Genomic DNA, 19929 nt, shown 5'->3' on the forward strand with positions numbered 1-19929 from the left:
GGGATGGGACTTACCTCATGGGAATGTCCCTCGTGGCAGTGGCTCCCAGCGGCGGTTCGGCGGCGGTTCGGCAGCGGCGGCGGGGCGGCGGCAGCGGCAGCCGGTCTTCCGACCGGCTGCCGCCGCCGCCATTTCCAAGTAAAAAAACAAAACAAAAAACAAACGTGATAGGCTACGTAAAGATTTACTTAGCCTATCACGGGTAGATTTTCAAAAACACCGTGATAGGCTACATAAATGTAGCCTATCACGGCTGTCTCTGGAAAAAAAAAAAAGCACGTACGCAAATGGCGGCACCCATTGGCGCCGCCATTTGCGTCCCTTATTTTGGCACGGGTAGTCTACATAAATATTTTACGTAGACTACGGCGAAAATAAGGGCAACACAAATAGCGTTCCCTTATTTTCGCCGTAGTCTACGTAAATCTTTACGTAGACTACAGGGACCAAATAAGGAACGCAAATGGCAGCTCCCTACGGGGGCCGCCATTTGTGTACGTGCTTTTTTTTTTTCAAAGTCACCCGTGATAGGCTACGTGACGATTAACGTAGCCTATCACGGCTGACTTTGGAGATCTAGCTGTGATAGGCTACATTAATCATTACGTAGCCTATCACGGGGTTTGTTTGTTTTTTTTACTTTCCTTGTAATGGAGGCAGTGGCAGCCGGTCAAAAGACCGGCTGTCGCCCCCGCCCCTGACGAAGACCCAACGAACCGCCGCCGGGACCCGCCGCCGGGAGGGACATTCGTGAAAGGTAAGTCCCATCCAGGGGGGGGTGGGGGGCGGAGAATTTCACCGCCGATTTCGGGGGGCCGAATGCATTGGCACTCGGCCCCCTGAAGTTTCGGGGAGAAATTCTCCCCCATCCCTAGTATTGCCCCAGGAGTGACTGCATGTAAACATTGAAAGGTCTTGAAGCACCATCTGTCCTTTTAATGTACAAATGCAGAGAGATGGCCGAGGAGGCGGTCCATGTATGAAAGAACTGCAAAGGCTCCAAGGCCTCCCCCTCCCAGGTGACCCCCACGATCACCGCATGAATACTTTAGTGAAGGGGGGAACCATCGTGAAGAAAAAAGGGGGTTTTCCCCCACCCCATTACATAAATGGAAGCCACCACAGCCTCCCCTGAGCCCAGTTCCATAATCTGCATGGGATATAAGGATGCTCTTACACCTGTACCCCACAGATTGATCCTGATATGTATGACCTGTTGAGAGAACTGAATATCCCAAATAGAAGTCCCATTCGTACACATTGTCCATTACTGCCACCACTATTAAGAAAGATAGACAGTCCCAAAGGAAACTGTCAATAATGCAGCAGGGGATAATTGCGTCATAAAGGGAGTTGTACTGAAGGCTGCTGACCCCACAGATGTGGAGAAAAATGGATTGGGGGTATGGGTATCCCCAGTAACATCATCATGCCAGATACCGGCCAAACTCTGTAGGGCGCCCTGAACCCTAAACTCTGTAGTGTATGTCAAGCTGCTCTCAGACTGAACCAGAAGACAGATGCAGCCAGCTCACTGCCAATAGTCTGGGCTGGGAGTCCTACACTCCAGGAATGAACGAGGGACCATAACCTTAAACTGGCAAGATGGCAACAACCACCACAGTGAATGTCAGAGCCAAGGCTCCATATCTACCCGGGTATAGAAGGCCCTTGTACTGTGTTCTATGGGGTGCACCATGGCTTACCCCCCTTAAATTCACCACTCCCCATGAGAGCCTCTGGCATGGTCTCTGGAAGTGCCAGGGAGGCCCTTGTACCACAACATTTGCATCCGGCCATGCCACAAAAATGCTGGCACTGGCGTTGCCCTGGTCAGTTACATGCCGCATGAGAAACCAGATATTGTGCAGGAGGCAGTGCAACTAAATGCTACAACCAGAGCCATAACTTTCGGATTGAGGGAGGACTATGTTACAAAGACAAGAATAGAGGCCTTCTCTTCATATGCAAAAGGGTTAAAAATGAGACATTGGATCAGCCCATATAAGTGCTGCCATGTATAGCAGAAGTTCTAGTGAATGGGATCCCAAAAGATAAGAGGCCAACCCTTGAGCCTGCCACTCCACACCCAGTGAACCTGTTAATTGACCCTAAGACCCAGTCCCCTAGTGGCATCAAGTATATCTGAAGCTCCACCTCCATGAGGAACTCGTGTTTCCAGACAGGAAATGCTGGCAAGCTCTGGAAAATTGAGGCACAAACAGAAATTCTCTCTCGGAGTGGGGAAAACAACAACAACCCTAACTCGATGGTGCAGAAGCCAAAGCCCTGGTGTGGCACAACACATCCTCCACAGAAAGGCCAGCATGGGACAACAGCCCTGCTGGCAAACTGAGGAGTCTGCCACTTCCCAAGGGCATGAAGTGAGACATCATGAGAGTGCCTGATCACCAGGATCTTCTCTTTCAGTGCCTGGACCTCATCCCTTGGGATTTTATGGCACTGATTAATGGAGTCCAGCACAATCACAGGGGCATTAAAATGGCTGATGGGCCTTTGGTCATCTGACCAGGAAGGGTATTCCAGTTCCTTGGTCATTGTTCTGAACAATTAGAATAAATGAGAGGACTGGGCAGCAACCCCCAGGGCCTGTGACAGAAAAACTCACCTGAATTATGGGCCATACTCTGCAAGCCCATCCTGTCTCTGACTCCCATTCAAAAAGGTGCCCACTGCTGAGTCAAAAGGACCATAGGTCAATCTGCATCTCCACGAGTGTCCCTTAGGCACTATCACGTAGGAAGATACTCTCAGATTCAGACCAGCCCAGGCCGCAGACAGGTATGGAATCCTGCATGCTGCACCTCCTTACCAATCTTAATTTAACCAAATGTAGCTGCTGTGGGAATATTTCTGAATCAGAGAAAAGTGGGCCTAGGAAGGATCCAAGAATCCTACTAAAAATGTCCATTTCAAGTAGACGGCATTCTCCTGCAACAGGACCACCACAACAATTGGGGGGGGGTCAGTTCAAACTGGTGAGGGCCCCTTTTGGGTAGGTCTGTTGCCCCGTGCCAGCCTTCCTGCCCCTTTTTTATGCATACTAAGGCCCTGCAACCCTTAAATCTTGGGGGCCGCTGGGGGAAGAATATAATCTATTTCCTATTGAGCCTTAAGCATGCCTAGGTGCAGGAAACCCATAAATAAAGCCCCCAGCAGAGGCAGGATACCATTGAATGAAGGGGTCAAAGGCCAATCCAACCCCATTACAAAGAATTCTGTTGGAGAATAGAATACGAAGTAGCCCATGTATGACACAATCTTGTATGTCATCCTGTCCTGACCACCGTCCCCTGGCCTGAGTTATCCTTCAACATCTCTTCACAGAAAGAGGGAGAAGTGCCTCTACCAACTCACCCCCCCACACACACACACACACACACAACTTCTCTGGTAACTGGTGGTAGATAGCATGATGTAGGTGGTAGTAACGACAGCTGGAATTGCACTTTCATCAACCTTAACACACAGGACATCCCTCCCTAAGGTTGAGTGGGAGTGCGCCATTGGGCCAGGGCACACCTGTCCCTGCTATACCACTGCCCCATGATATGCGTCCTGGTGGAGTACAGGCTGCCCCAGTCCCAGGTCATGAAAGAACATGACCCCTCTCACCTCAATCCTGAGTTACTGTGGAAAAGGCATAAATAGCCTGGCATAGGTCTCCCATTGCAGACCCCTGGGAGATGGCTGGTGTAGGGGGTTGGGGGGTGAGTTGATCCTGCAGGTACTAACACTGAAGTTGACCATACTAGGTAAGTATAAAACTAATGCACAGGATGGCTTGATCCTCCAAGAGCTGCAGAAGGAACTGGGCCTAAGACCCAAGACAGAGCCGTGCTGGAAGAAGATGCTTCAAATGCCTCAAACGCTTGGATCACATCCAAACATGCTGCATCTGGGACAGCTGGGGCTGAAATATCTGCAACGGGGTAGGTGGCATCACCACTACCATTGGAGTCTGCGGTGTCATTGGCATAGCACCTTCCTCAGATGGAAGGGCTGGACCCGAACACAGAAGTAGGAGTGGAGCTGTAAGATGTTCCGATGGGATCTAGGTGCACTGCAAAAGAAGGTGACAATGTATGCTGGGGTTGCCACCAAGTTCCTTTAACTGGAGGGCATGGTGCCTACCCTTTCCTTTCTTGCCCCTCGTTGAAAATATCGTGGGCCTGAAGAAACGATTGGAGATTATGAAGAGGTCACCCTGCCAAATACTGACCAGACACAAGCCTGCTTCGCTTCAACAAGGCAACCCTCATGCACCTTGTGACCATGCACGTGGCCCAAAGCCTGGGCCTGCAAAATAATACCACACCCGGGGAAACATAGACATAGAATCATAGAGTCAGAAGGGGCCTACAAGACCATCAAGCCCAACCCCCTGCTCAATGCAGGAAGCTTATTCCCCCATTGGGGCTGCAAAACCCTGAGCAGGAGGTCTCGGGCATCACCTGTCACCAAAACAGTGCCTGAGAATGCTCACCATCCCTGTTCTCCGCAGCAGTGCCCATCCCCAGCAGCCTACCTGGACGAAATGTGACCAGATTAACCTAACCATCAACATAAATACAATTCGCCTAAGGAACAGCCCCTCCCCACTTACAGTGTGAAGAAGGCAAAAAGACACACAGCCCACCAGCCAATCAGACTATGAGCCAAAAATTCCTACCCAGCCCTCAAAGGGACGACCAGCAGAGCCCACACTGCATACAGGGGAGGGTGGGGAAGGAGCCACACTTTGAAGAGGTGGGAAGGAGGGGACCAGAGAGCTAAAGCTCAGGCCCCTCCCCCAAGCCAGTGGCACCATACAGCGACTGCCAATGGTGATTGCCCACGTCTCTCTCTCCCTCCAACACCCGCAACCCCCCCCCCCCAACAGCCAGGCAAGCCAGATGCCGGGTAGGGCATTTTTCTCAGTATAAGCCATGCAACCTATGCCCTCCAATTTCTGGTTAAAATGATGGAATGCAATTCAGATGACTCACTCTCAACATACGCCCAGTACTAAAACAGCCCTGCATGTATGTTATTTGTTGTTATTCATTAGCAGGCCAGAATCTTCTGTTCCAGTAAGTCACAGTCATATCTTTGGTGCACTTTCTGGCTTTACTCTCAACTGGTCTGAAATAATGCATACAGGTGATATCAAGTTACCCAGCATATTCACAAAATGTCAATTCCGTTGGTGTCTGGAAGTTAAAACATATCTTGGCATATTGGCTCCAGATATATTTATCAAGCGATTAAATTGAACCTTAGTACTACGTTGGCAAAAAAAATAGTAACAGTCTTGCGGCCTGTAAGAACAAATCAAACAAGATATTCAAACAAGATAGGCTCCGTTTCTTCTTCCGCCACTAGGGTGCAGTAATCATGTTAATAAGACTCTTACTTCATGCTTCACCCAAACACATTAAGCTCCTCCATGCCAGTACCAGTAGCCCCATGGAATTGTGGTTCTGGTCTGTGATGCTGCACACTTCGGGGGCAAACCTCAGAGTAGGAAGTTGTCAAATGAAGATAGGAAGCTGTCTTAGAACAGATCGAACCATCTAGCCCACTGCTGTCACTCCCAAGTAGTGGTATTCTTTCAAGAGCAGGACAGATGTAATTTCCAAGTTCGCCTGCCCAGCTATGCATCAAAACAACTGCCCTCAAACACACACACCTGGTAGTTAAATAATTTATTCATTTATATATTCATAGTGTTAACGGCAGTCAAAGGAGAAACAACAGAGGACGCTGTGGCCCAAGGAGTAAACTGGCCTCAAGCTAAGGCTGGAACAAGATGACTTATTTGGTACTTTCCAATTCTGTATCTCCGTTCCATAGATAAATTAGCCCTACACATTTTAGAAAGGGAATTGAGAATAAGACTGCCAATATCATACTGCCTTCATAGAAATCTGTGATGCGACCACACTTAGAATACTGTGTACAGTTCTGGTCACCTGACCTAAATAAAGATATTGTAGAGCTGGAAAAAGGGCAGAAAAGGGCAACTAAAATGATCAAAGGGCTGCAGCATCTCCCCTATGAGGGATGTTTACAACAACAGGGCTTGTATAGCTTGGAAAAAAAGAGGGTCAGGGGAGACATGATAGTGGTATACAAAATTAGGCATGATGTGGAGAATTGGATAGGGAGACATTTTTCTCCCTCTCTCAAAATACTAGAACCCAAAGGGGCCATCCCATGTAGCTGATTGGTGGGAGATTCAGGACAGAAAAAAAGGACTTCTTCACACAGCTTATAGTTAAACCTTGGAATTTGCTACCACAAGATGTAGTGATGGCTGCCAATTTGGATGGCTGTGAAAGGTAGGGATGTTAGAGAATTCTGCCACGTATCCCAGGGGGGCTGAATGAATTTGGCCCCCGGAATCTGTGGCGGAACGGAGCAACCCGCCCCACCACACCGCGAAAGCCCCCCGGAACAGAGCCTACCTGGTGGCGGCTCCGGCTTCAGCTCTGGCGGTGGCTCCAGCGGTGGCAGCAGTGGCTCCAGCCTCTGCCAGGCTGCTGCAGACGCAAATGGCATCCTGAGTAGGGGACGCCATTTGCGTCCCTATGGTAGCCCGTGATAGGCTACGTAAATATTTACGTAGCCTACCACGGAGAAAACGGGAACGCAAATGGCGTAGGGGATGCCATTTGCGTCCCCGCTTTAGCCGTGATAGGCTACGTAAATCTTTCCGTAGCCTATCACGGGCTACCATAGGGATGCAAATGGCCAGGCCATTTGCGTCCGCAGCAGCCCGGCAGCGGCTGGAGGCCCCGCTGCAGGTTGGCCTGGCCAGAGGCTCCGTGGCCTGGCCGCGGAGCAGAGCTGGCCGGGCAGGATTCCAGGGGGGAGGAACGGATCGCCTCCCCCCCCCGTCGAGGATTTCGGGGGAGGGACGGAGCGCCTCCGCCCCATCGCGGATGTCCCTGGACGAAACCAGGTAAGTGTTTCATACATCCCCAGTGAAAGGGGGTTAGGCAAATTCCTAGAGAAGAAGGCTATCAATGGCTACTAGTCCTGATGATTGTGAGTAGCAGAAACAGTGACCCTATGTACACCAGTTGCTGGGGAACATGGGTAGGAGGGTGCTATTGCTTTCATGTCCTGCTTGTGGTTTCCTGGTGGACAGCTGGTCGGCCACTGTGTGAACAGAATGCTGCACTAGATGGACCCTTGGTCAGATCCAGCGGGGCTCTTCTTATGTTCTCAAAAGAGCAACTGCAAAAGGGTTCTTACGCTCCTCGTTTTTTGTGCTTAGCCGCTGCCTCATTCCCAGTGCGTGGAAAGCTGTCTCCCAGGATTTGTCAAAGTGGCCCAAGAAGGAAAGCCATCTTGCTGCTATGACTGTGTTCCCTGTGCAGAAGGGACCATCTCCACTCAGGAAGGTAGGTGACTCCAGAGGAAAATGCAGGCCATGCAGAGGAGGGGAAAGGTTCACCCAGACATTTTCTGCAAAGGATTTTCAAAGTCATTTCTAAACATGGGGAAGTAAGCACCAGGGGCTGCACTCCCAATGATTTTGTTGTGCCAGAGGGACTCACCACTAGCGAAAGGGGGACTTAATTCCCTTCCAGACTGGGACAGGTTGCAAAGCTTCCTTATGCAAACCTTGCTGTATATCGCATGATTTACAGATAGCATTTTGTGCAAAATGGCATTTTCTGTAAAAGGCTTACCCACAATTTTGTGTAACATGGTGGCTCACAGAGACGTGGGGAACCACGAGCTTGCCTGAATCAGCACACTCCCGAGTCATGCAAACTTGGTGGCCCGAGAGTTGGTGTCTTGGGGGTAGAGCTGGCAACAAGTCACTGAGCTCGAGCCCCAAATTGGATTCCTCCGACATCCCTAGAGGGGAATCTTTCCAGTGCCAGCTAATTAGTTGAATCAAAGCCAGGCAGAAACCACACAATCCTCCATGGCAATCTTGTGGCGTGATGGGAAGGTGGGAATGATGGACCCAAGAATCAGATATCAGGTGAGGAGGGGGGAGCAACTTTGGGAAGTGAGGTGATCTAAAAGTCTGGCCACTCGAAAGAGGTCCCTAGGGGAAGACCCGCTCTCAGGGTGGGTCTGGAAAAGATTTCCTACTGGTGGTGGGTGCCAATTTCATCCAAAACTATTGAAATACTGCATTCAACAAAGGGACCTTCTTGTTGTTGTTGTTCAGTCGTTCAGTCGTGTCCGACTCTTCGTGACCCCACGGACCATAGCACACCAGGCCTTCCTGTCCTGCGCTCTCTCCCGGAGCGTGCTCAAGTTCATATTCATTGCATCGGTGATGCTATCTAGCCATCTCATCCTCTGCCATCCCCTTCTCCTTTTGCCTTCAGTCTTTCCCAGCATCAGGGTCTTTTCCAGCGAGTTTTCTCTTCGCATTAGGTGGCCAAAATATTTGAGCTTCATCTTAAGTATCTGTCCTTCCAATGAGCACTCAGGGTTGATTTCCTTTAGGATGGACTGATTTGACCTCTTTGCAGTCCAGGGGACTTGTAAGAGTCTTCTCCAGCACCACAGTTCAAAAGCATAGGGATGTACGAAAATTCCACCACGGATCTCGGGGAGGCCAAATGCCAGCGCATTCGGCCCCCCGAAATCGGTGGCAGAACGGCCCACCGCCCCCCCCCCCGCCCCCCTGGGAAGAGACTTACCTTGGGCGGATCTTCCTGGCAGCGGCGGTGGAGGCTCTGGCGGCGGCTCTGGCGGCGGGGCGGCGGCAGCCGGTCTTCCGACTGGCCGCCGCCACCATTTCCAGTTAAAAAAAAAAGTGATAGGCTACGTAAAGATTTACGTAGCCTATCACAGCTAGGTTTTTTTAAAAAATCGTGATAGGCTACGTAAATGTTTACGTAGCCTATCACGGCTGACTTAAACAAAAAACAAATAACGCGCCTACGCAAATGGCGGTGGCCACGGCCGCCGCCATTTGCGTTCCTTATTTTGGCACGTCTTAGTCTACGTAAACATTTATGTAGACTAAGACAGCGAAAATAAGGGGAACGCAAATAGCATAGACGCTACGCTATTTGCGTTCCCCTTATTTTTGCCGTCTTAGTCTACGTAAGACGTGCCAAAATAAAGAATGCAAATGATGGCGGCCATGGCTGCCGCCATTTGTGTACACGTGTTGTTGTTGTTTTTTAAATCAGACATGATAGGCTATTTAAACATTTATGTAGCCTATCATGGCTGACTGTAGGGATGCAAACGGCGGCGGCTACGGCCGCCGCCATTTGCGTCCCTGCTAGCCAGCGACCGGATGTCCGGCTGCTGGCAGAGCCGGCCAGCGGCTCCGCAGAATCGCTGCAGAGCACAGCCAGCCGGCCAGGATTCCAGGGGGGGGGGAGGAACGGAGCGCCTCCCCCCCTGGCCAGGATTCCGGGGAAGGGATGGAACACCTCCCCCCAAACCATGAACATGATTCGTACATCCCTATGAAAGCATCAGTTCTTCGGCGCTCAGCCTTCCTTATAGTCCAGCTCTCACAGTAGGGATGTCTGGGAATACTGCCACGGATCTCGGTGAGACCGAATGCCAGTGCATTTGGCCCCCTGAAATCCATGGCGGAATGGCCTGCCAACCCCCCGCAGATGTTTCGGTCTGGGGCAGATGTTCCGGTCTGCGGCGGCTCCAGCGGCGTCTTCGGCAGCGGCGGCGGCTGGTCTTCTGACCAGCTGCTGCCACCGCCATTTGCAGTCTGGTCATTTGTGTTGTTGTTGTTGTTTTTTACATAGACGTGATAGGCTACGTAAAGACTTATGTAGCCTGTCATGTCTGGGTTAAAACAAAAACAAAAACAATTTATACGCAAATGGCGGCGGCTAGAGCCACCACCATTTTTGTTCCTTATTTTTCACCATCTTAGTCTATGTAAATATTTATGTAGACTATTAGGGCGAAAATAAAGGGGAAGGCAAATAGCGTAGTGGGGGCTATTTGTGTTCTTCTTTGATTCACTGTTTTAGCCTATGTAAATATTTACGTAAGCTAAAACAGTGAATCAAAAAGGAATGCAAATAGTGCCCACTACACTATGTGCCTTCCCCTTTATTTTCGCCATAATAGTCTACATAAATATTTACATAGACTAAGACAGTGAAAAATAAGGAATGCAAATGGCGGCAGCCATAGCCGCCGCCATTTGCGTACACATTTTTTGTTTTTGTTTTAACCCAGATGTGATAGGCTACCTAAGTCTTTACGTAGCCTATCACAGTTGAATACAGGGACGCAAGTGGCGGCGGCTACAGCAGCCGCCATTTGCGTCCCTGCTACCCAGCAGCTGGATGTCTGGCTGCTGGCGGAGCCGGCCGGCGGCTCCGTGGAATCACCGCGGAGCAGAGTTGGCCGGACAGGACTCCGGGGGGAGGGATGGAGCGCCTCCCCCCCTATCGAGGATTCCGGGGGTAGGGATGGAGTTCCTCCCCCCCCCACTGCGAAGCAGATCCACAAAATGGTAAGTAACTTTTGTACATCCCTATCTCACAGCCATATGTTACTACTGGGAAAACCATAGTTTTAATTATATGAGCCTTTGTCGGCAAGGTGATGTCTCTGCTTCTTACTATGCTGACTAGGTTTGCCATAGCTTTCCTCCCAAGGAGCAAGCGTCTTGCAATTTCATGGCTACAGTCACCGTCTGCGGTGGTCTTGGAGCCCAAGAAAATAAGGTCTGTCACTGCTTCCATTTCTTCCCCTTCTATATGCCAGGAAGTGATGGGGCCAGATGCCATGATCTTAGTTTTTTTCATGTTGAGTTTCAAACCAGCTTTTGCACACTCCACTTTCACACTCAACAAGAGGCTCTTGAGATCTTCTTCGCTTTCTGCCATTAGGGTGGTATCGTCTGCGTATCTGAGGTTGTTGATGATTCTCCCGGCAATCTTAATTCCAACCTGTGATTCATCCAACCCGGCGTTTCTCGTGATGTACTCTGCATATAAGTTAAATAAGCAGGGAGACAATTAGTATTGTGCAAAGCAGACCAGGGAATTTAGTTCTGTGTTGCTGAATGTTGATTCAGTCTATAACATGAACTGGCTGTGATCTGCATAATAAAAGCTCTTTACCAAGAGAACTGTGTGAATACAAAGATGCCTGAAGGACCGGCACTCTGCTTAGGGCTTATTTATTTATTCGTGTCAGAAGCATCACAATTCAAAAACATACTATAACACATAACATTTAAAATATAAAATGTAGAAGTTAAAATATTTAAAAATTAGACAAATCTTGCCCAGAAACTAGCAATATTAATTGCATTCTGTCACGCTGTCATAAGGTCCTCATGTGTACACTGGTCAGGGCACAAAGGGCAAGTATACATATGTGTTGTTGTCTGCAAGTCTCTGCAGTCGCATAGGGCAGATATCACCGGATAACCCCATTTCTTCAAAGTGTCTCTAGATCTTGTTACACCTGTATGCAGTCTATTCAATGATTTCCAAACTTCCCAGCTTTCATCGAAACCGGGTGCCAGCTAGGGATGTATGAAAGTCACTTACCTTTTTGACGGGGTGATTTGTGGTGGGGGGGAGGCTCTCCGCACCTCCCTCCGAAATCCTAATCCAGCTGGCTCCGCTCCGTGGAAATTCTGTGGAGCCGCCGGCCAGGGCCACCCACAGCTGGACATCTGGCTCCTGGGCAGCCTGCAAGCAAAACAAACAAACAAACAAAAAACCCGCGTATGCAAATGGCGGCGGCTACGGTGGCAGCCATTTGCATTCCCTTTTTTTCTCTGTTTTAGCCTGCGTAAATATTTACGTAAGTTATTACAGCGAAAGAAAAGGGGAACGCAAATAGCGTAGTGGGCACCATTTGCGTTCCTTTTTTTCCTGCTGTTTTAGCCTACGTAAATATTTACATAAGCTATTATGGCAGGGGGGAAGGAATACAAATAGCGCCCACTACGCTATTTGTGTTCCCCTTTTTTTCCACCATAATAGCTTACATAAATATTTACATAGGCTAAAACAGCAAAAAAAAGGGGCCACATAGCCGCCGCCATTTGCGTACGAGGTTGTTTTTTTTTTTTGGCTTGCCATGATAGGCTACATAAATACTTATGTAGCCTATCACAGCCTCCACAGGGATGCAAAAGGCACCCCTGCATTAGCCGTGATAGGCTACGTAAGTGTTTACATAGCCTATCACGGCTATGATCAGGAAGCGAATGGTGGCCACAGGGCGGCCACCATTTGCAAGTCAGCACAGACGGCAGCAGGTAAGTGCTCCGTTTTGCGTGCCTTTTGTGGGGGGAGCGGGGGCTTCATTCTGCCGTGGATTTCGGGGGAGATCCGTGGCGGAATTCTCTGACATCCCTAGTCCCAGCTCCTCTGCTGGTTCCCTCCAGTGTTGATTCTTTGTAGCTTTCCATAAGTCCATTATACTTTTGAATTCATCAAAGTCTTCCATTGATCTGAGGAAGCTTTTCCTGGATTTTAATCTCTGAGGAGCTGGTTGTAGGCCGTAAAGAGGGTGTTGTTTGGATATTGAGGATTTGAGCCTCTCTTTGTATGCTGCTGCTTCTCTACGAACAGCAGGTAGGGCAATGCCAGTGCTGCATGTAGGGTTGTCCATCACAGGGAAATCTGGCCCTTTGTGGGCCCGATAGATCCCCACGATGGACCCAACTTAGCTTTCATTTGTGAGCCGAGCTGCGTGATATTTCCTGAAACCCAGAAATGTTGCTGAGGGTGCACAAAAAGTGCAAAGTGGTAGCTATAAATAGCACAATTTGTAGAAAATCACAGCCCCAATGCGCTGATTTGTGCAAATTAGACCATTTGCGGTCTCAATTTTGTGCAAATTGTGCTGTTTATGGCTGCCATTTTGTGCAAATCGTGACTTGCACAAACACACCCACACCCAAATATCTGTGAGTTGGCCTGACCCATTGTGCACCAACTTGTGGATGATCAAGCCAGAGTCCAGAGGATTGAGGCGGCGAAAACTCAGAGTTCCACCCCACAAACAGATTCTTCCGACATCCCCAGCTGCACATGGGGAAGAGTGCAAGGAGTCACCAAGCTGTTTTCTGTGAAGGATTTTTTAAAGTATTTTTAAACACGGTGCAATATATAACCTTGGAAGATGCATTGTGGTGAACTGCTGGCGCCCTGCATCAGGTGAGTCTGTGCCTTAGAATATCTCGAGAAGAGAAGAGAAGAGAAGAGAAGAGAAGAGAAGAGAAGAGAAGAGAAGAGAAGAGACCCAAAGCAACTTGGGACCAGGATACCTAGCAGACCTCTTTCCCTTGTACATACCTAGGTGATTTTTAAGATCAGCAGAGGAGGCCTTGCTGGTCATTCCAAATCAAAGGGAATGTCCCAGGTCATAGTCTGAAGGCACATGAGGCAGCCACCTTGCTGAAGGTGAAATAAATGCTACCACGAAGAACCTCATCGGCGGGCCTTCTCGGTAGCGGCACCCACCCTTGGAAAACCCTCCTGTGTGTAGTTTGGGAGGCAGAAAACGTGCCTGCCCCTAGAAGCGCCATCTGCATGCAGAAATGGACTGGCAGGATGGAGCCAGAGCCGGAGAGGCTAGCCATGAGCACACAGGCCCCTACTGGATACTACCCAAAGCACAGGAAAAAAATATGAAATGACCAGGTGGGGCTGGGCATGAGTGAATGGAACCTGGCAAGGCTGACCGTATGTGCACTACCCCTATTGGATACTACCCTCTGATTCCAGTAATTACCTAATTTGTTTTTAAATTGTCCTTTTTTCTGGGTTTTTGATTTCTAATAGAATATAGCTGCAATGCGGTGTACTGCTTGCTGGTTGCTGTTTTTGTAAGAGTTGATCCATGTTTCTTGATTTCTGAAACAAATTATTTTAGACTGTATACTGTTAAAAACCAGTGAGGCAGAATGAGGTTGGTAAAACTGATACAGAATTCCAGATTCTGACATGAAAATGGTACTCTGTGAGCCATAAGGATGCTTTGAAAGTCTTTAGAGGGATAAGGAAATGGTCATTTTCCAACCTCTCCCTCATCCCAATCCATGCTTGGCTCTTCTGGCTCTTGGGTACAAGCTGGGATGTGAAAGAACAGAGAATGTTAATGGATGTATGAAGTAGACATTACTCTTGTTCATTGCAGATGCAGACCATTGCACCAAGTGTCTGGAAGCCCAGCATCCAAACAAGGACCAAGATGAATGTATCCCAAAGGATATAACTTTGCTGTCCTGTGGAGAATATTTGGGGATCATCCTGGTTTTCTTTGCCCTATTTTTGTCTGTAACCACAGGCATTGTGTTAGGAATCTTCATAAAATTCCACGAAACCGCAATAGTCAAAGCCAACAACCGGGACCTCTCCTACGTTCTCCTCATATCCCTCCTGCTTTCCTTCTTGTGCTCTTTCCTCTTCATTGGCCAACCAAGAAAAGCAACCTGCCTCCTCCGACAAACAGCCTTCAGCATCATCTTCTCCATTGCCATCTCTTCTCTCTTGGCCAAAACAATCACTGTGGTGCTAGCATTCTTGGCCACAAAGCCAGGGAACAGGATGAGGAGATGGCTGGGGAAGAGTTTGGGTAATTCCATTGTCATTTCCTGCTCCAGTGTCCAAGTTGTCATCTGCACCATCTGGCTGGGAATCTATCCCCCATTCCCAGATTCTGACATGTACTCCCAGCCTGGACAGATTGTTCTGCAATGCAATGAAGGGTCTGTCACCATATTCTATAGTGCCCTCAGCTACATGGGCTTCCTGGCTGCCATCTGCTTCACGGTGGCTTTCCTAGCCAGGAAGCTGCCTGGGGCCTTCAATGAAGCCAAGCTGATCACCTTCAGCATGCTGGTCTTCTGCAGTGTTTGGGTGTCCTTTGTGCCCACCTACCTGAGCACCAAGGGGAAATACATGGTAGCCGTGCAGGTCTTCTCCATCTTGGCCTCCAGTGCTGGGTTACTGGGCTGCATCTTTCTTCCGAAGTGCTACATTGTTGTACTGAGGCCTGATCTGAATACAAAGGAACACCTAACAACGCAAACTAAAGATGGCATCTGATTCTTATGAAACTGTTTTTCGGAGGCATTGTTTAGCAATCATCTGCCCCACCCTCTAAATGGGTGTTTCAGATCATTCTTCTATCAAACTTATCTCTGGTTACTTTCTTGGTCCTTGGGACTGAGTGATTATTATACAGTTCTGATCTAAGAAGAACAACAACACCCCAGAGATTATTTTAAAAAATAAAAGCCATTACACAAACTATGCAATCACTCTTTAATAAATATTTTGCTGTAGCAAAAATACAATAACTGATTAATTAAAACATTCTAATCAGGGACTGTTGTTGTTCAGTCGTTAAGTCATGTCCGACTCTTCGTGACCCCATGGACCACAGCATGCCAGGCCCTCCTGTCCTCCGCTCTCTCCCAGAGTGTGCTCAAATTCATATTCGTTGCATCGGTGATGCTATCTAGCCATCTCATCCTCCGCTGTCCCCTTCTCCTTTTGCCTTCAGTCTTTCCCAGCATCAGGGTCTTTTCCAATGACTTTTCTCTTCGCATTAGGTAGCCAAAATATTTGGGCTTCAGCTTCAGTATCTGTCCTTCCAATGAGCAGTCAGGGTTGATTTCCTTTAGGATGGACTGATTTGATCTCCTTGCAGTCCAGGGGACTCGTAAGGGTCTTCTCCAGCAGCACAGTTTGAAGGCATCAGTTCTTCGGTGCTCAGCCTTCCTTATAGTCCAGCTCTCACAGCCATATGTTACTACTGGGAAACTAATCAGGGATGGAAAGATTCAAAAACATGGCTGCTCAGGTGAAGTGTACCTTCCCTGCCCAAACAACTTTGTGTGTGTGTGTGTGTCTGTTTGTTTCTATTATGAAATTGATTACCAGCTGGTCATTATAAAACAATCTGAAAGCTTGGTATATAACCAAGAAAACACAGTAAAATTATAGAACACCTGAGTCCAGTGCCTTGAAGGAAGCATGTTTTTCATGGCTACAGCAAAGGCACTGATATCCCCTTCTTAGTGACGGTACTCAAGAAGGTAGTGATCACGCAGCTTCAGATGCTTGTAGTAGAAACAAACGATGTAGATCCTTTACAGTCTGGGTTCAGGCCTGGTTTGGGGACTGAATCAGCCTTAGCTACCCTGACAGATGGTGACGGGGAGAGAGGCGGGGGGAGTGTGATGCTTTGGATTCTCCTTTATCTCTCAGAGGTTTTCGGTCTGGACCAGTCCTGTGGGTTGGGAAGTGTGTTATACTGATTCTCTCCCCTCTCTCCACTATGCAGTTTTTATTAAACTATTCTATTCATTGAAGGAGGCAGCCCTATGCTGTAGAAAGTGAGAAAGGAGCTTCATGTTCACACTGGAGAATTTGTGAGGTTTTATTTAGGATATTTTATTATTTACTCCAGCCATGTTGAGGGATGATTGGAGATGCTATCCAATGATTTCTGGAGGGCTACAGTTTGCACACCCTTGGACTACCCTGAATGTCCAGAACTCCTAGAGGGAATCGGTTAAGGAAGAGCTGTTTTATCAGGGGTTCAGGTCCTTTCTTGGGGTCAGTTTTTCAGGTGCTGCCAGGGGAGTCTTGTTCAGTTCCTTTGTCAGTGGTGCCTGGTGTTCCTCGGGGATCCATTTTGCCCTTGATGTTGTTTGTTGTCTACATGGAACCTCTCGGAAAGATTGCCCATGGTTCTGAGGTCCATTGTCACCAATATCCAGAGGACATGCAGCTTTATTTCTCCTTTTCAACTAACCCCAGGGAAAATGTTGATGTCCTGAATCAGTGACTGGAAGCGTTGCCCTTATTTTCGCCATAGTCTATGTAAATCTTTACGTAGACTACAGGGACCAAATAAGGAACGCGAATGGCGGCTCCCTATGGGGTCCGCCATTTGCGTACATGCTTTGTTTGTTTTTTTCAAAGTCACCCGTGATAGGCTACGTGACGATTAACGTAGCCTATCACGGCTGACTTTGCAGATCTAGCCGTGGTAGGCTACGTTAATCGTTACATAGCCTATCACAGGGGCGTTTGTTTTTTTTCTTCTTTTGAAGTTCGTGGCCGGGGAGATGGGGCGCTTCTCCCCGGCCTGAATTTCGGCTGGGCGAGGCAGAAAGCCTCCACCCCGGCCTAAATTTTGGCCGGGCAAGGAGGGAAGCCTCCCCCCCTGGCCTGAACTTCGGGGGGAGCAGCGAAGCGCCTCCCCCCCACCGCGAAGCAAGCTGCGAGACCAGGTAAGTGACTTTCGTGCACCCCTAGGCATATCTAGAGAGATCTCCTGCTGAACACTAAATAAACAAACAAACAAACAAACAACAAACTAAATTAAAAAAATGCTGTGCCCCCTCCACACCAATTTCAATGTTTTCTGACAGTTTTCCCCCAGCACCCCGGCAGCTTTTTCTGGCCATTTAATAAATAAAGGTAGATTTCCTGCAGGGAGATGCAATATCAAATTTATCACCTTCACATTAACTTCAGCATAAACAAAGATTATTTTGAAGACAGCACCGGAACTGTTGAGTTGGCCCTGGGGATATGATATGAGATGTATAGATCAGTCCTATGCATACTCAGAAATACATATAGGTGGTGTTAAGGTTACTGGTAACTGGCAACAATTGTATTAAACTTAAGTCATTCAAGAATCCTTTTGGAAACAGATACCTTTATATTAAGGAATTTGTAAATTGTAACACCATGGGGATTATTTACGCTATTCGATGTCCTTGTGATCTGATATATGTTAGGATGACTACGAGAGCTGTCAGAATAAGAATTTGTGAGCATAAGAGCTGTATCCACTCCAGGAGACTACAGGCCCCTATGGGGAAACATTTCGTGGATATGCAACATGATGAAAATGATCTGAAGTTCTGTATTATGGAGAAGATTCAAGGTTGTGGAAGCAGGCTACACCATCTACTGAGAAGAAAGGAAACTTTCTGGATATATACATTAAGGACCATGTTGCCTTATTGGCTTAACGAGGAATTCAGTTGGATGCCATATTTGTAATTTATTCTGTGTTGGCTTTCTAATTAGTTTCATACTATACTTACCATTGTTTTATTGTATTACTTGCTTGTTGTATCTTAGCAATATAGTTTTTCTGATAGTAATTTTAGGATTATTTTATTTGTACTACATTTTTAAGCAGTTGTTCTGTCTGTGCCCTACATGGGTTTTAATATATATATATATATATATATATATATATATATATATATCTCCTGCCAACCTAGAAGTTTGAAAGCAAGAAATTGCAAGTAGATAAATAGGTACCGCCTCGGCGAGAAAGGTAACAGTGTTCCATGCACCTCGGTGTTTAGTCAGGCCGGCCACATGACCATGGAAGTGTCTTCGGATAGCGCTGGCTCTTTGGCTTAGAAACGGGGATGAGCACCGCACCCTAGAGTCGGACACGATTGGTTGGGGACACCTTTACCTTTATATATATATATGGCTTCTTGGTATGTATGTGCCTTTAAAATTTCTTTGGTTCCTTGACTCTGGGAGCAACACATTTAGCATTAGATAATTATGGGTACTCAAACTTTACTAAATTGATCACCCACCTGCACTGAGCCTTGATTAATGCCCTTATATGGTAACCCAAACGACAATAGTTGATGGCTACTCACAGTGTCCAAGCCACATGGTGGAGTAGGACGTAGTGTTAAAAATCTTCTTTCTAGGGATGTGCGAACTCACCCCTGTCTGGTTCTCCAGAAGCCCACCCAGCCCCTGCCCCCACTCTGCAGTCCCTGGACTCCACTTCGGCCCCTCCCACACTCAGTGAGCAGCCCTCACTCACCCCAGTGGCCCCATCAAGCTCCACAGTTACCATTAAAAAAAAACCCATCACAAAAATGCACATGTTGCCATATGCGTGGGAATGCACACTTCTGCAAATGAGAATATTTGTGTGTGTGATTTTTCCAAAAATTTGCATTTTGCGCATACCCAAATATGCACATTCACAAAATGTGCATTTTCACATATGCGAACATTGCATCAGCGAAAATGCTCATTTTCACACATGCACAAATATGCACATTTTTGCAATCGCCATTTTATTTCTCAAAAAACGGGGACTGTGAAGCTCAATAAAGCCATCAGGCTGAGTGCAGGCCATTCGCCCCACGCAGGCAGGGGGCAAGCAGGGCAGGGGTTCAGCAAGCAGGGCCCAGAAGAGTGGGCAGGGCCAGTTCCGCTGGATTCCTGGACTGAATTGGGAGCCTGCACCATCCCTACTTGTTTCTTGGAATAGAGCGAGATACAGTCCTGCTCAGTATATATTGATGGAAGAAGTTTACCATCTTGGGTAGGGATGTCAGAGAATTCGGCGATGGATCTCGGTGAGGCTGAATGCCAGTGCATTCGGCCCCCAAAAAATCATCTCAGAATGAAGCCCCTGCCCCCCCAACCCACGAAAGGTGTGTGGGACGAAGTGCCCACCGCCCCCACCCCACGAAAGGTGTGCAAAATGGAGCACTTACCTGCTCCTGTCCGCGCTGCTGTGTGAATGGCAGCCGTCCTGCGGCCGCCATTCTCTTCCTCCTTCAGCCATGATAGGCTACGTAAATACTTACGTAGCCTATCACGGCTAATGCAGGGACGAAATTTGCATCCCTGCGGAGGCCATGATAGGCTACGTAAGTATTTACATAGCCTATCACGGCGGGGGGGGGGGGAACCCAGCGTACGCAAATGGCAGTAGCTGCCGCCATTTGCGTATGCTGGGGTTTTTTCCCCACTGCGGTGATAGGCTACGTAAATATTTACATAGCCTATCATGGCAAGGGGGGAAAAAACCCAGCCTACGCAAATGGCGGCGGCTACCACCATTTGCGTACACTGGGGTTTTCCCCCTGCCATGATAGGCTATGTAAATATTTACATAGCCTATCACGGC

The 19929-nt window shown here is 48.2% G+C and overlaps 1 protein-coding gene across 1 annotated transcript in view; it reads left to right on the plus strand.

Annotated features, from left to right (window-relative positions):
- The window catches only part of LOC146356642 (vomeronasal type-2 receptor 26-like), a 51286-nt gene that overhangs the window by 616 nt on the left and 30741 nt on the right, over window positions 1-19929 (plus strand). The gene's annotated exons all lie outside the window — the stretch shown is intronic.

The sequence above is a fragment of the Heloderma suspectum genome, chromosome 2, assembly GCF_057233095.1.
Source record: "Heloderma suspectum isolate Gila_16-S chromosome 2, 16-S_ref, whole genome shotgun sequence".
Lineage (NCBI taxonomy): Eukaryota > Metazoa > Chordata > Lepidosauria > Squamata > Helodermatidae > Heloderma > Heloderma suspectum.